Raw genomic sequence first — 15,126 nt, forward strand, 5'->3', positions numbered from 1 at the left:
TATTATTCAGGTTGCATTGCTAGGAGCCATAGCCTACCTCTAGCCCTGGCATACTCAGCAGTGCCACAGCCAATAGTAGCTTTGCCAATTAGAAAATTCCTTTCCATTCAGAAAAATAGGCAAGGGATCTTTCTTATTGCAATGAGGCCGCAGTAGTAAAAAAGGGTATTTGTCATCATAATTACCTCATTTGCAGCAAGTCTTGTAGGGGAAAGTTAAGAAAACTTGCAGGCTAATAACTTCCTTAAATCTTCCAGGAAAGAAAGCCAAAGAAAAAAGTGATAATTTTTACTATTCCTTTTATAGTTCTATCTCATTAGTGTGGCCCAAAATTCTTGCCCTAAAGTTGAGGGTGGATGGAAGATTAGGGAAAAAAAATCATAAGAAGTTACCATCTTAAGTGAAATAATAGTCTAAAAAGTTAAGTGATCTGAGAACAGATAATAGTGGCTCTGTCAATAGTTTTACCTTTCTTTTTTAAAAGATTTTATTTATTTATTCACGAGAGACAGAGAGAGGCAGAGACACAGGCAGAGGGAGAAGCAGGCTCCATGCCGGGAGCCCGATGTGGGACTCGATCCTGGAACCCCGGGGTCAAGCCCTGAGCCAAAGGCCGATGCTCAACCATTGAACCACCCAGGTGTCTCACGGCCTGTGTAATTTTATTTTATCTTTTTTTAAAGATTTATTCATTTATTTATTTATGATAGACACACAGAAAGAGAGAGAGAGAGGCAGAGACACAGGCAGAGGGAGAAGCAGGCTCCATGCAGGGAGCCCAATGCAGGGCTCGATCCCAGGACCCCAGGATTATGTCCTGAGCTTCAGCTCAGACGCTCAACCACTGAGCCATCCAGGTGCTCAAGTTTTACCTTTGAATATAAATTTTGTTTATATGCTCTTAGGAAAATCCCTGCAATTTAGAATTGTGTTTCAATGTTTTTTCCCTCTTTTCACCTTCTCATTGACTGGAAAACATTAAAAAAGCATGCTTGATCTACATTTAGCACCTCCATAGAAGAGCCAGCTGTTCAGTAGTCCTGCTTTGAGATGAAGTACGACAGTGGAGGGAATATGGGAGAGGAGAGGAAACCTCTTTCTCCCTCAAGCTGGAGAAGTGGTGGCGTGAAGGGGCATGTGCTCCCCAGATGCCGTTTCCTGTAATCACAAGAGAAGAAAGCAAAGGTTAGAGAACCTTGAAGTCGGAGGAATTCTCTGCTCCCCGTAGTCAGAAATACCCAAGTAACGGCCCTTAGCCTTGCTGGCTGTTTCGTGGGGGCACCTGGGTTGGGGATTTTGGTGAATGGAGAGGAGAGGGGTGCACTTCTTCCAGTTACACATGGGTTTTGGTGCTTCCCAGCAGTAGGTGCTCACCGAGAGCTGAGGTCAAGGGCCCGCCCCTGCTCCCAGGAGCAGAAGGAGAGGTGAAGGGGAAGGGGGTTGTAGGAATGCCCACAACAGGTGTCTCTCCTCGTATCTCTGCTTCAGAGCCCTCCCTGAACTGAGTTTGCCTCAGGCAGATGGTGTGGGTCCCTTGGCCAGAAGCCTAGGTTCAGAGCTCTGATGCAGGGATTGATGACCAGTGTTGTGGATTTACTTTCATTGAGTCACTGTGTCAACCAAGCACTCAATTTCCATGCCAACCAGTGTCCAGTGATGAGCTGTGGTCATTGGTGGAGGTTGGACTTAGATGAAATACCTAGTCTTCCCAGGGGGGCTGGTTATCTCGCACCCCACCAAACAGATAATACTAAGCTACTCCTTCAATATTTACTTAGTAAGCTGAGGGCCAACTAAGGAAAAAGGGAAAACGGAAGATTATGAGTGGCAGCCCTAGACTTTTAGAGTTCAACTGTCTCTTGCAATCTAGGCTAAAAGCTCAAACCCCATTCACTGAAACAAAGTTAACTGAAGTTAACAGGAATCATCCTTTTTTTGGAAAGCAAATTAGCAATTACCTATTATTTCTCAGTTGAAGTCCTTAATGAAGATTGTGATGGATTTTCCTGCCTACCTACAGAGGTTCACAAAGGGGTGACCAGCAAACAATTTCAGTGCAGTCCCATAAAAATTATAGGATCTGGAAACTCTTCTTTGGATCTGGAAATACCTTGACTGGTCCCAATCTGATGGGAGGCAATGTCGCTATATCATGGTTTTGGGACCAAACTGTCTGGGATGGAATACGGGCTCAGCTACTTACTAGCTGTGTGAACTTGGACAAACTAGTTAACCTCTCAGTTCCTCAGGACTGTAATAATAGTCCTATGAGGGTATAGCTTTCTGAATCTTACCTACCACATAGTAAATACTAATAGCTTTAGCTATCACACTTTTTCCTTTAATACTTTAGTAAGATTTTAGAGTGGCTGCATCAGGGGCAGGTAGTATAATGACCCTTTAAATCTTTGTGGTACAATGTAAAAAGATTCTAACCTCATATAATTCTCCCACCAGGCTGCCAGAAATCTCAGCTATAGATTTCCTCCTTAAAATCCCCACCTGCGGAGACACGAACTTTACAAATAGAAACTACTGTCCTTTGGATATTTCCATCTTTATTTTAATTTTATTTTAAAATTTATTTCTTGAAATTCAATTTGCCGACCTATAGGATGACACCCAGTGCTCATCCCATCATGTGCCCTCCTCAGTGCCCATCACCCTGTTACCCCATGCCTCCACCCTCTCTTTCTGCAACCCTTTGTTGCCCAAAGTTAGGAGTCTCATGGTTGTTTTCCTCTCTATTTTTTCTCCACTCAGTTCCCCTCCTTTCCCTTATAATCTCTTTCATTATTTCTTATGTTCCCTGTATGAGTGAGACCATATGATGATTGTCCTTCTCTGACTGACTGACTTCACTCAGCATCATACCCTCCAGGTCCAACCACGTCGATGTAAATGGTGGGTGTTCATCCTTTCTGATGGCTGAGGAATATTCCATTGTAGCTATAGACCAGATCTCCTTATCCATCATCTGTCGAAGGACATCGTGGCTTCTTTCCATCTTTAAACAACTATCCTATTCATTCTTCTCTAGGTAGAATAAGAACTCTCTATTTATTCTCCAATTTATACTTCAAATGTATTTTCATCTTGGCACCGAATTGTATGTTTATTTCTCCTACTGGACTATAAATCCCTTGGGCGTCCGTACTTTTTCCCCAGTGCTTAGCAGTGCAAGCTCAGTGTATTAGGCGAATAATAAATACGTTTTAAATAAAAACTGATTGAACTCTTCAGTTCTTAGAACCTCCAGGCCTCCTGATCCAATTTTCCTTTAAGACTTGACATCATTTCCATTTCAAGCTAAACATCTGCCAGTCATGATGAATAACTAGTTTCTCTTAAATATCCTTGTCCATTTCATTCTTCCTTGGGAATTTCAAAACTACTGAAATATAATATAAAAGATAAAAGAAATCATCCTTCCAGTCTCAGCTCAAGTATTTTCTGCATGAAACCTTTAAAATCCCTCCTAAAATGGCATAGCCATTCCGTTTTCTCATAAATCTATATTAATAATTATCTTTTAATTGTACTTTAATTACAATGTAATTATGTTTGCCTGCCAAGTTCTTTCAACTCTGTGTCTTCAATTCTAAACATGGAAAGTAGGTGGGATTTGAACACTGGTTGAATGTATGAAAATGTTAAGAGTTCAAGAATTCCCCTCATTCACCACAGATGTGAGTTTATTTTTACCTTTGGATGTCACTAAGTAAAGAAAAAGACCCTGAGGGAACTGACTCATAAAACAACTAATGCTTGCTGGAGGTGATAGGGATGAAGAATTGAGTTTGGGAAGATCCCAAACTAGGGAATTTTTCTGGGCCAACAGATTAAGAACATCCAGTGCAGAGGAAGACCCTGGGCTCTAAGGATACATGTGGTCGGTGGGCTGTGGGGTCAGACAAAGAGGGACCAAGGTGAAAAAGTACCCTCAAGGAAGCTGTGGAGGACACCTACAAGAAACGTTGCCAACTGCTCCGTTCTGCCTAGGACTGGCCTGAGGCTCACAGATTGGTTCTGAATAGGTTCATCTTCTGGAATAAATCCCAAGGAAATGGCATTCGTCCTCGGCACTGGGAAAATCACCGTGTGTTATGTTTACTGGAAGGGTATCTAATCACTTATAAGTAATGCTTTGTCCCTTCTCCACCAGAAATGTTGGTGCTCTTCAAGAAATTAAATTTGGAAGAAATAAGAGCAGAGAGTCCAGTTAATCATATAAGAATATCTAACTATTTCTCTCCTTTTAAAATTTTTATATTTAAATGATTATATTTTTAACTCTTGTTTCTTTTGTTACTTCTTTTCTCTATTTCTCTTGAAGTATATTGAAGATGTGTCACTGCTTAAAGTTTTCTGTGTTGCTTGAAGCTCTGTGCCCTGTGGGGGATATTTGTCATGCAGATCATTCATTGAGAAGAGCTGGCTTATTTTTAAGGGGTTAAAGGTTAAGCAGAAGATCCACATTAAAAATGAAGAAGAACTCTGAACCCACCTTTCAGAGACTTGCTAAGCACGTTAGTGGTTAGCGAAAGCTTTTACCTCCTTCTTCATGTACAAAACGTCTTTTTCTGAGAAAGAATGTCTCCTCAGTGCTCCACCAGAGCACAAATGATTATTTGTGTATTGCTTCTAAATCATACAGTAGTGTACGTTTGCTGAAATTACTGAAAGACTACAGAACAACTAAAATAAATGGATTTGCCACTTGACTCATTTATCCACATTAAAAGATTGCTAATACTTTGGTGCATAACCTTGAGATTATGTTTGGTTTACTTTCACATTTATATATATGTCTATAAACATATCAAGTGATTAACACATATATACGTTTTATAACGTTTGTACTCATAATATATAAAGATTTTTTTAAAAGGTCGGTAAATATACATCATGTAGATGTTTTAAAGCACATTTTTGAATTTGTCAATATTCCCATCCCATCTTATCCAGAGTTGGAGTTTACTTCTTCTTCCTTTTGAATATGACTGACCGCCTTAGTGACTTGTTGGCAGAAGGATACTATGATTATTCTGGGAATAGATTGTAAAAGATGACTACGGCTTCTACTTGGCTCTTTCTGGTTTGGAAAATATACCTCCTTTGGGAGCCCTAAAATGTTAAAAAGTCTGGCTATCCTGAAAAATTCATACTAGAGAGACCATGTGGAATAACAGAGGGGCAGGATCTGAGACAGATAGACATGAGGGGGAGAGAGACGGAGGGAGAGACGTCCCAGTGTGAGTCACCAGATACTTGATCATTCAGGCCCCAGCCTTAGAGCTGCCCCAGCTGACGTTGAGTAGCAGAGACACAAGAAGTCCTACCAAACCCTGCACAAATTACAGATTTATGAGGAAAGTAGATGTTTTGTTCTCTTGAGCCATAAAATTTGGGAATTTTTTTTTTTTCCACAGCAGCAGAAGGTAACTGGAACACATCTACTAAACCTCTCTTAATGTTATGGGTATGATTATATTTAAACATTTTTCTATTATTGGATATTAAGGCTTTTTTATAGTTTTTGATTGATATATAGTAGTCAAGCAACTTTGATCATATGTGTCTGTGCACTTGTCCAGTAACTATTTTAAGTTGAATTCTTAGGGATTCGAGACATTACACAGAAGTATGTCATGGTGGTTGTTTTGTCGTATTTCAAATTGTATGTGTTTATCCTTTATGGTCCTTGCCCGTGTAAGGCAGGAGATAGTAGTAAGCCATATACAAAATCACAATAAATTAGTTATTTAATCTTGCGAATGAAAATGATATGATGGTGATGGCAGTTATTACTATAATATTTCTAACTTTAGAGGGTTCTTTCCTCTCAGTTTGAGGGCAGAGGACATTTTAGAATACTCTGTGGCATTTTTCTCAAAGTACGAATAGTTACAATTTTCGACCTTTCTACACAGCCTTCTTCCTCTTCTAGTCACTTAGTTGAGAACCATCTCATCCGTGAGGCTCCACAATGTTTGCACAAAGTACACTGGAAGGAGTTTAGCATTGCCTATATGGAATACGGAGAAAATAATCTTTGTATTTTCCTTATTTTATGAGAAAAATAAAATATAACATAATGGGGAAGATATTAATAATTGAATTTGAATAAAGCTTCCAACCTACAAATAAATACTTTCTAAATTTCTTTTTTTTTTAATAATTTATTTATTTATTTTTTAAATTTATTTATGATAGTCACACAGAGAGAGAGAGAGAGGCAGAGACACAGGCAAAGGGAGAAGCAGGCTCCATGCACCGGGAGCCTGATGTGGGACTCGATCCCGGGTCTCCAGGATCGCGCCCTGGGCCAAAGGCAGGCGCCAAACCGCTGCACCACCCAGGGATCCCAATACTTTCTAAATTTCTAATGAGAAAGTTTTTGTTGTTCCCATGGGCATAGCTTTTGTTAAAAGTTTTTTTTTTTGTAGATATGTGTAAGGATTTATGCTTGAAATAGTTACTACACACAATTCCCTGGTGAAGGCTTGGTGATGTTCTTTTTTAATTTTTTTTGGTTTTAAAAAAAGAATAGCCATGGTTTATTAGCCACGTCTTTTTAAATTCAAATTCTAAATGCTTTAAACACTTTTAAAATCAAATCTTCAGGAATGTTTGTTATTTTCAGATCAAGAAACTGAAACAAACTTAAATAACATGTTTCAGCTTTCTCAACTAGTAAAAGGGAAGTTAGAATTTGAACTTATTTGTGATTTAAAAACTCCATGACTTTAACCATGATGTTACACTGCCTGTTCTCGAATAATTCCTTAGTTATGACAAGTAATAAGTCTAAGTGAAGTACAGTGCTCCTTTAATGTACTATGGTACTCTTCTGTTACATACCCCATCCAAATTCATATGTTGAAGTCCTAATTCTCTGAAGCTTAGAATATAACCATATTTGGAGATAAGATCTTTATTTTTTATTCATTTATTTTTATTGAAGTTCTATTTGCCAACATATAGTATAACACCCAGTGCTCATCCCGTCAAGTACCACCCTCAGTGCCCATCACCCAGTCACCCCATCCCCCTGCCTGCCTCCCCTTACACTACCCCTTGTTCGTTTCCCAGAGGTAGGAGTCTCTAATGGTTTGTCTCCCTCTCTAATTTTTTCCACTCATTTTCTCTCCTATCCTTTATAATCCCTTTCACTATTTCTTATATTCCCCTTATGAGTGAAATCATATAATGTTTGTCCTTCTCCGATTGACTTACTTCACTCAGCATCATACCCTCCAGTTCCATCCACGTCGAAGCAAATGGTGGGTGTTCGTCCTTTCTAATGGCTGAGGAATATCCCATTGAATACATAGACCACAGCTTCTTTATCCATCGTCTGTCGATGGACACCGAGGCTCCTTCCACAGTGTGGCTGTTGTGGCCATTGCTGCTGCAAACATCGGGGTGCAGGTGTCCCGGCGTTTCATTGCATCTGTATCTTTGGGGTAAATCCCCAACAGTGCAATTACTGGGTCGTAGGGCAGGTCTATTTTTAACTCTTTGAGGAACCTCCACACAGTTTCCCATAGTGGCTGCACCAGTTCACATTCCCACCAACAGTGTAAGAGGGTTCCCCTTTCTCCGCATCCTCTCCAACATTTGTGGTTTCCTGCCTTGTTAATTTTCCCCATTCTCACTGGTGTGAGGTGGTATCTCATTGTGGTTTTGATTTGTATTTCCCTGATGGCAAGTGATGCAGAGCATTTTCTCATGTGCGTGTTGGCCATGTCTATGTCTTCCTCTGTGAGATTTCTCTTCATGTCTTTTGCCCATTTCATGATTGGATTGTTTGTTTCTTTGGTGTTGAGTTTAATAAGTTTTTTATAGATCTTGGGAACTAGCCCTTTATCTGATAGGTCATTTGCAAATATCTTCTCCCATTCTGTAGGTTGTCTTTGAGTTTTGTTTACTGTATCCTTTGCTGTGCAAAAGCTTCTTATCTTGATGAAGTCCCAACAGTTCATTTTTGCTTTTGTTTCTTTTGCCTTCGTGGATGTATCTTGCAAGAAGTTTACTGTGGCCGAGTTAAAAAAGGGTGTTGCCTGTATTCTTCTCTAGGATTTTGATGGAATCTTGTCTCACATTTAGATCTTTCATCCATTTTGAGTTTATCTTTGTGTATGGTGAAAGAGAGTGGTCTAGTTTCATTCTTCTGCATGTGGATGTCCAATGTTCCCAGCACCATGTATTGAAGAAACTGTCTTTCTTCCAATGGATAGTCTTTCCTCCTTTATCGAATATTAGTTGACCATAAAGTTCAGGGTCCACTTCTGGATTCTCTATTCTGTTCCATTGATCTATGTATCTGTTTTTGTGCCAGGACCACACTGTCTTGATGACCACAGCTTTGTTGTACAACCTGAAATCTGGCATTATGATGCCTCCAGGTATGGTTTTCTTTTTTAAAATTCCCCTGGCTATTCGGGGTCTTTTCTGATTCCACACAAATCTTAAAATAATTTGTTCTAACTCTCTGAAGAAAGTCCATGGTATTTTGATAGGGATTGCATTAAATGTGTATATTGCCCTGGGTAACATTGACATTTTCACAATATTAATTCTTCCAATCCATGAGCATGGAATATTTTCCCATCTCTTTGTGTCTTCCTCAATTTCTTTCAGAAGTGTTCTATAGTTTTGAGGGTATAGATCCTTTACCTCTTTGGTTAGGTTTATTCCTAGGTATCTTATGCTTTTGGGTGCAATTGTAAATGGGATTGACTCCTTAATTTCTCTTCCTTCAGCCTCATTGTTAGTGTATAGAAATGCCACTGACTTCTGGGCATTGATTTTGTATCCTGCCACGCTACCGAATTGCTGTATGAGTTCTAGCAATCTTGGGGTGGAGACTTTTGGGTTTTCTATGTAGAGTATCATGTCATCGGCGTAGAGGGAGAGTTTAACTTCTTCTTTGCCAATTTGAATGCCTTTAATGTCTTTTTGTTGTCTGATTGCTGAGGCTAGGACTTCCAGTACTATGTTGAATAGCAGTGGTGAGAGTGGACACCCCTGTCTTGTTCCTGATCTTCAGGGAAAGGCTCCCAGTGCTTCCCCATTGAGAATGAGATTTGCTGTGGGCTTTTCGTAGATGGCTTTTTAGATGTTGAGGAATGTTCCCTCTATCCCTACACTCTGAAGAGTTTTGATCAGGCTGCACCAGTTCACATTCCCACCAACAATGCAAGAGGGTTCCCTTTTCTCCGCATCCTCTCCAACATTTGTGGTTTCCTGCCTTGTTAATTTTCCCCATTCTCACTGGTATGAAGTGGGATCTCATTGTGGTTTTGATGTGTATTTCCCTGATGGCAAGTGATGCAGAGCATTTTCTCATGTGCTTCTTGGCCACGTGTATGTCTTCCTCTGTGAGATTTCTGTTCCCGTCTTTTGCCCATTTCATGATTGGATTGTTTGTTTCTTTGCTGTTGAGATTAATAAGTTCTTTATAGATCTTGGAAACTAGCCCTTTATCTGATAGGTCATTTGCAAATATCTTCTCCCATCTGTAGATTGTCTTTTAGTTTTGTTGACTGTTTCCTGTGCTGTGCAGAAGCTTTTTATCCTGATTTGGTCCGAATAGTTCATTTTTGCTTTTGTTTCCCTTGCCTTCATAGCTGGATCTTGCAAGAAGTTGCTGTGGCCGAGTTCAAACAGGGTGTTGCCTGTGTTCTCCTCTAGGAGTTTGATGGCTTCTTGTCTCACATTTAGATCTTTCATCCATTTTGAGTTTATCTTTGTGTCTGGTATAAGAGAATGGTCCAGTTTCATTCTTCTGCATGTGGCTGTCCAATGTTCCCAGCACCATTTATTGAAGAGATTTTCCTTTCCAGTGGATGGTCTTTCCTGCTTTGTCGAATATTAGTTGACCATAGAGTTGAGGAGTCATTTCTGGGTTCTCTATTCTGTTCCATTGATCTTTGTGTCTGTTTTTGTGCCAGTACCACACTCTCTTGATGATCATAGCTTTGAAATACAGTTTGAAATCTGGCATTGTGAGGCCCCTGGCTCTGGTTTTCTTTTTCAATATTCCCCTGGCTATTCAGGGTCTTTTCTGATTCCACACAAATCTTTTTTTTTTTTAAGATTTTATTTATTTATTCAGAGAGAGAGAGAGAGAGACAGAGGCAGAGACACAGGCAGAGGGAGTAAAAGGCTCCATACAGGGAGCCCAACGTGGGACTTGATCCCGAGTCTCTGGGATCATGCCCTGGACTGAAGGCGGCGCTAAACCACTGAGCCACCTGGGCTGCCCTGATTCTATACAAATCTTAAGATAATTTGTTCCAACTCTCTGAAGAGAGGCCATGGTATTTTGATAGGGATTGCATTAAACATGTATATTGCCCTGGGTAACATAGACATTTTCACAATATTAATTCTGCCAATTCATGAGCATGGAATATTTTTCCATCTCTGTGTCTTCTTCCATTTCTTTCAGAAATGTTCTGTAGTTTTTAGGGTATAGATCCTTTACCTCTTTGGTTAGGTTTATTCCTAAGTATCTTATGCTTTTGGGTGCAATTGTAAATGGGATTGACTCCTTAATTTCTCTTTCTTCAGTCTCATTGTTAGTGTATAGAAATGCCACTGATTTCTGGGCATTGATTTTGTATCCTGCCATGCTGCCAAATTGCTGTATGAGTTCTAGCAATCTTGGGGTGGAGGCTTTTGGGTTTTCTGTGTACATTCTCATGTCATCTGCAAAGAGGGAGAGTTTGACTTCTTCTTTGCCAATTTAAATGCCTTTTATTTCTCTTTGTTGCCTGATTGCTGAGGCCAGGATCTAGTACTATGTTGAATAGCAGTGGTGGGAGTGGGCATCCCTGTCTTGTTCCTGATTTTAGGGGAAAGGCTCTCAGTGCTTCCCCATTGAGAATGATATTTGCTGTGGGCTTTTTGTAGATGGCTTTTAAGATATTGAGGGATGTTCTCTCTCTCCCTACACTCCAAAGAGTTTTGATTGGGAATGGATGCTGTATTTTGTTAAATGCTTTCTCTGATCATATGGTTCTTGTTTTTTCTCTTGTTGATATGATCAATCACATTGATTGCTTTATGAGTGTTGAACCAACCTTGCATCCCGGGGATAAATCCCACTTGGTCGTGGTGAAAAATCTTCTTAATGTATTGTTGGATCCTACTGGCTAGTATCTTGTTGAGAATTTTTGCATCTGTGTTCATCAGGAATATTGGTCTATAATTCTCCTTTTTGGTGGGGTCTTTGTCTGGTTTTGGAATCAAGGTGATGCTGGCCTCATAAAATGAGTTTGGAAGTATTCCCTCCATTTCTATCAGCTTTATTAGAATAGGTATGGTTTCTTCTTTAAATGTTTGATAGAATTCCCCTGGGAAGCCATCTGGCCCTGGACTTCTGTGTCATGGGAGGTTTTTGATGACTGCTTCAATTTCATCCCTGGTTATTGGCCTGTTCAGTTCTTCTATTTCTTCCTGTTCCAATTTTGGTAATTTGTGGTTTTCCAGAAATGCATCAATTTCTTCTAGATTGCCTAACTTGTTGGTATATAGCTGCTCATAATAAGTTTTTAAAATCATTTGTATTTCCTTGGTTATGGTTGTGATCTCTCCTCCTTCATTCATGACTTTATTAATTTGAGTATTTTCCCTTTTTATTAAGGCTGGCTAGTGGTTTATCTATCTTATTAATTCTTTCAAAGAACCAGCTTTGGTTCTGGTTTTGTTGATCTGTTCCACAATTCTTCTGGTCTCTATTTCATTGAGTTCTGCTCAAATCTTTATTATCCCCCTTCTGCCTGGTGTAGGTTTTATTTGCTATTCTTTCTCTGGTTCCTTTAGGTGTGAGGTTAGCTTGTGTATTTGAGTTTTTTCAATTTTTTGAGGGAGGCTTGTATTGTGATGTGTTTCCCTCTTAGGACCTTTTTTGCTGTATCTCTAAGATTTTGAATGGTTGTATCTTCATTTTCATTAGTTTCTGTGAATCTTTTTAATTATTCTCTAATTTCCTGGTTGACCCATTCATCTTTTATTTTATTTTTATTTTTTTAAAGATTTTATTTATTTATTCATGAGAGACACACACAGAGAGAGGCAGAGACACAGGCAGAGTGAGAAGCAGGCTTCACGCAGGGAGCCCAAGGTGGGACTCAATCCTGGGTCTCCAGGATCACACCCTGGGCTGAATGCAGCGCTAAACCGCTGAGCCACCCGGGCTGCCCCCATTCATCTTTTAGTTGGGTGCTCTTTAACCTCCATGTGTTTGAGTTTCTTCCAAATTTCTTCTAGTGATTGAGTTCTAGTTTCAAATCATTGTGGTCTGAAAATATGCAGGGGACATTCCAGTCTTTTGGTATTGGTTGAGACCTGATTTGTGACCGAGTATGTGGTCTATTCTGGAGAAAGTTCCATGTGCGCTTGAGAAGAATGTGTATTCAGTTGCGTTTAGATGTAAAATTCTGTAAATATCTGTGAAATCTATCTGGTCCAGTGTATCATTTAAAGCTCTTGTTTCTTTGGAGATGTTGTGCTTAGAAAATCTGTCATTCGCAGAAAGTGCCACGTTGAAGTCTCCTAATATTACCGTATTATTATCTAAGTATCTCTTTACTTTGGTTTTTAATTAATCGATATACTTGGCAGCTCCCACATTAGGGGCATAAATATTCATGATTATTAGGTCTTCTTGTTGGATAGATCCTTTAAGTATGATACAGTGTCCCTCTTCATCTCTTACTACAGTCTTTGGGATAAACTTTAATTTATCTGATATGAGGATTGTTACCCCTGCTTTCTTTTGAGGACCATTTGAATGGTAAATGGTTCTCCAACCTTTCATTTTCAGGCAGAGGTGTTCTTAGGTCTAAAACGAGTCTCTTGTAGACAGCAAATAGATGGGTCTTGCTTTTTATCTAGTCCAATACCCTGTGTCTTTTCATGGGATCATTTAGCTCATTCACGTTCAGAGTAACTATTGAAAGATATGAATTTAGTGTCATCATGATATCTATTCAGTCCCTGTTTTTGTGGATTCTTGGACTTTCTCTTATAGGGGGCCCCCTTAATATTTCTTGCAGAGCTGGTTTGGAGGTCACATATTCTTTCAGTTTCTGCCTATCTTGGAAGCTCTTCATCTCTCCTTCTATTCTGAATGAGAGCCTTGCTGGATAAAGTATTCTTGGTTGCATGTTCTTCTCATTTAGGACCCTGAATACATCCTGCCAGCCCTTTCTGGCCTGCCATGTCTCTGTGGAGAGGTCTGGTATTAATCTGATATTTCTCCCGGTAAGTTAAGAATCTCTTGTCTCCTGTTGCTTTAAGGATTTTCTCTTTAACTTTGGAATTTGCAAGTTTCACTATTAAATGTCGAGGTGTTGAATGGTTTTTATTGATTTTAGGGGGAGGACCTCTCTATCTCCTGGATCTGAATGCCTGTTTCACTCCCCAAATTAGCTATGATTTGTTCAAATATGCTGTCTGGTCCTCTGTCCCTCTCAGTACCCTCTGGAACCCCAATTATACATAGATTTTTCTTTCTGAGGCTGTCATTATTTCCTCATGGTATCTTAATTGTTCTTTTTCCTCAGCTTCCTTCCTTACCACCAACTTGTCTTCTATGTCACTCACTCTTTTTTCTACCTCATTAACCCTCGTCGTTAGGACATCCAGTTTGGATTGTACCTCATTTAATTGATTGTTAATTTTGTCCTGATTAGATCTCAATTCTGCAGTCATGAAGTCTCTTGAATCCTTTATGCTTTATTCCAGAGCCACCAGTAGCTTTATAATTGTGCTTCTGAATTGGCTTTCTGACATCGAATTGCAATCCATATTCTGTAACTCTGTGGCAGAGAATAGTTTCCAGTTCTTTCTTTTGTGGTGAATTCCTCCTTCTAGTCATTTTTGCTCAGTGCAGAGTGGCTGTATGAGTGGGCTGAGTCAAAAATATCAGCCATGACCTAAGTAAAATCTGCCCTAGATGATTCCAAAGAGGTCAGAGGCCAGAAAATGAAAAAGAAGATCAGAACAAAATAAAAAAAAAAGGACCACTAAAGTGAAAAAGAAATCTTAAAGCAAAGTAGTAAAAAATAAAAGCCAAAAATCCCAAAGAAGAAGAAAAACAAAAAAGAAAAAAAAATAAAGAGGAAAAAGAGAAAAAATTTTAAAAAGGCAGGAACTGGGAGATGGTGGTGGTGACCAAGTTGTAGTGGAGGGAGAATGTAGTCTACCTGAGGGGTCCTAGAGGGTGATCCTCTTGCTTCTGAGTATATTAAGTTCTGTATGTTAGAAGATGCTCAGTCCCAAATTTATATAAATGAGAAATACTTGTAGAGAGCCCCAACACTGCCCACCATAACATAAAGGAGATAAAAGAGGGGGGCAGAATGGGAATGAGGAGAGAATATAATCTCACAGAATGAACCAGCACAGTATACCACTTGGTTCTGGGTGTATGGTGGTCATATTTTAGAAGGTATTAACTTCTGCCATTTTAGGATGACTGGGTGATGGGCACTGAGGGGGGCACTTGATGGGATGAACACTGGGTGTTATGCTATATATTGGCAAATTGAACTCCAATTAAAAAATATTCAACCCCCCCATCCCCCCGAGACACCTGCGTCCCAACGTTTATGGCAGCAATGTCCACAATAGCCACCCTGTGCAAGGAGCCTCGGTGTCCATCGACAGATGATGGATAAAGAAGCTGTGGTCTATGTATACAATGGGATATTCTTCAGCCATTAGAAAGGACGAACACCCCCCCAGGGATCGGGGCTCAGCCCTCTCCGCCTGGAGCCCCTCCCAGGGATCGGGGCTCAGCCCCCTCCGCCCAGAGTCCCCCCAGGGATCGGGGCTCAGCCCTCTCCGCCAGGAGCCCTCCCCCAGGGATCAGGGCTCAGCCCTCTCCTCCTGGAGCCCTCCCAGGGATCGGGGCTCAGCCCCCTCCATCTGGTGCCCCACCCCCCGGGATCAGGGCTCAGCCCCCTCTGCCCGGTGCACCCCTCCCCCAGGGATCAGGGCTCAGCCCCCTCTGCCCGGTGCCCCCCCCAGGGATCGGGGCTCAGCCCCCTCCGCCCGGTGCCCCCCCAGGGATCAGGGCTCAGCCCCCTCCGCCCGGTGCCCCCCCAG

At 40.6% G+C, this 15,126-nt stretch overlaps 1 protein-coding gene across 1 annotated transcript in view; it reads right to left on the bottom strand.

Annotated features, from left to right (window-relative positions):
* Positions 1-15,126, bottom strand: part of TSLP (thymic stromal lymphopoietin) — a 65,174-nt gene that overhangs the window by 49,319 nt on the left and 729 nt on the right. The gene's annotated exons all lie outside the window — the stretch shown is intronic.

The sequence above is a fragment of the Canis lupus genome, chromosome 3 (assembly GCF_011100685.1).
Source record: "Canis lupus familiaris isolate Mischka breed German Shepherd chromosome 3, alternate assembly UU_Cfam_GSD_1.0, whole genome shotgun sequence".
In the NCBI taxonomy this organism is placed as follows: domain Eukaryota; kingdom Metazoa; phylum Chordata; class Mammalia; order Carnivora; family Canidae; genus Canis; species Canis lupus.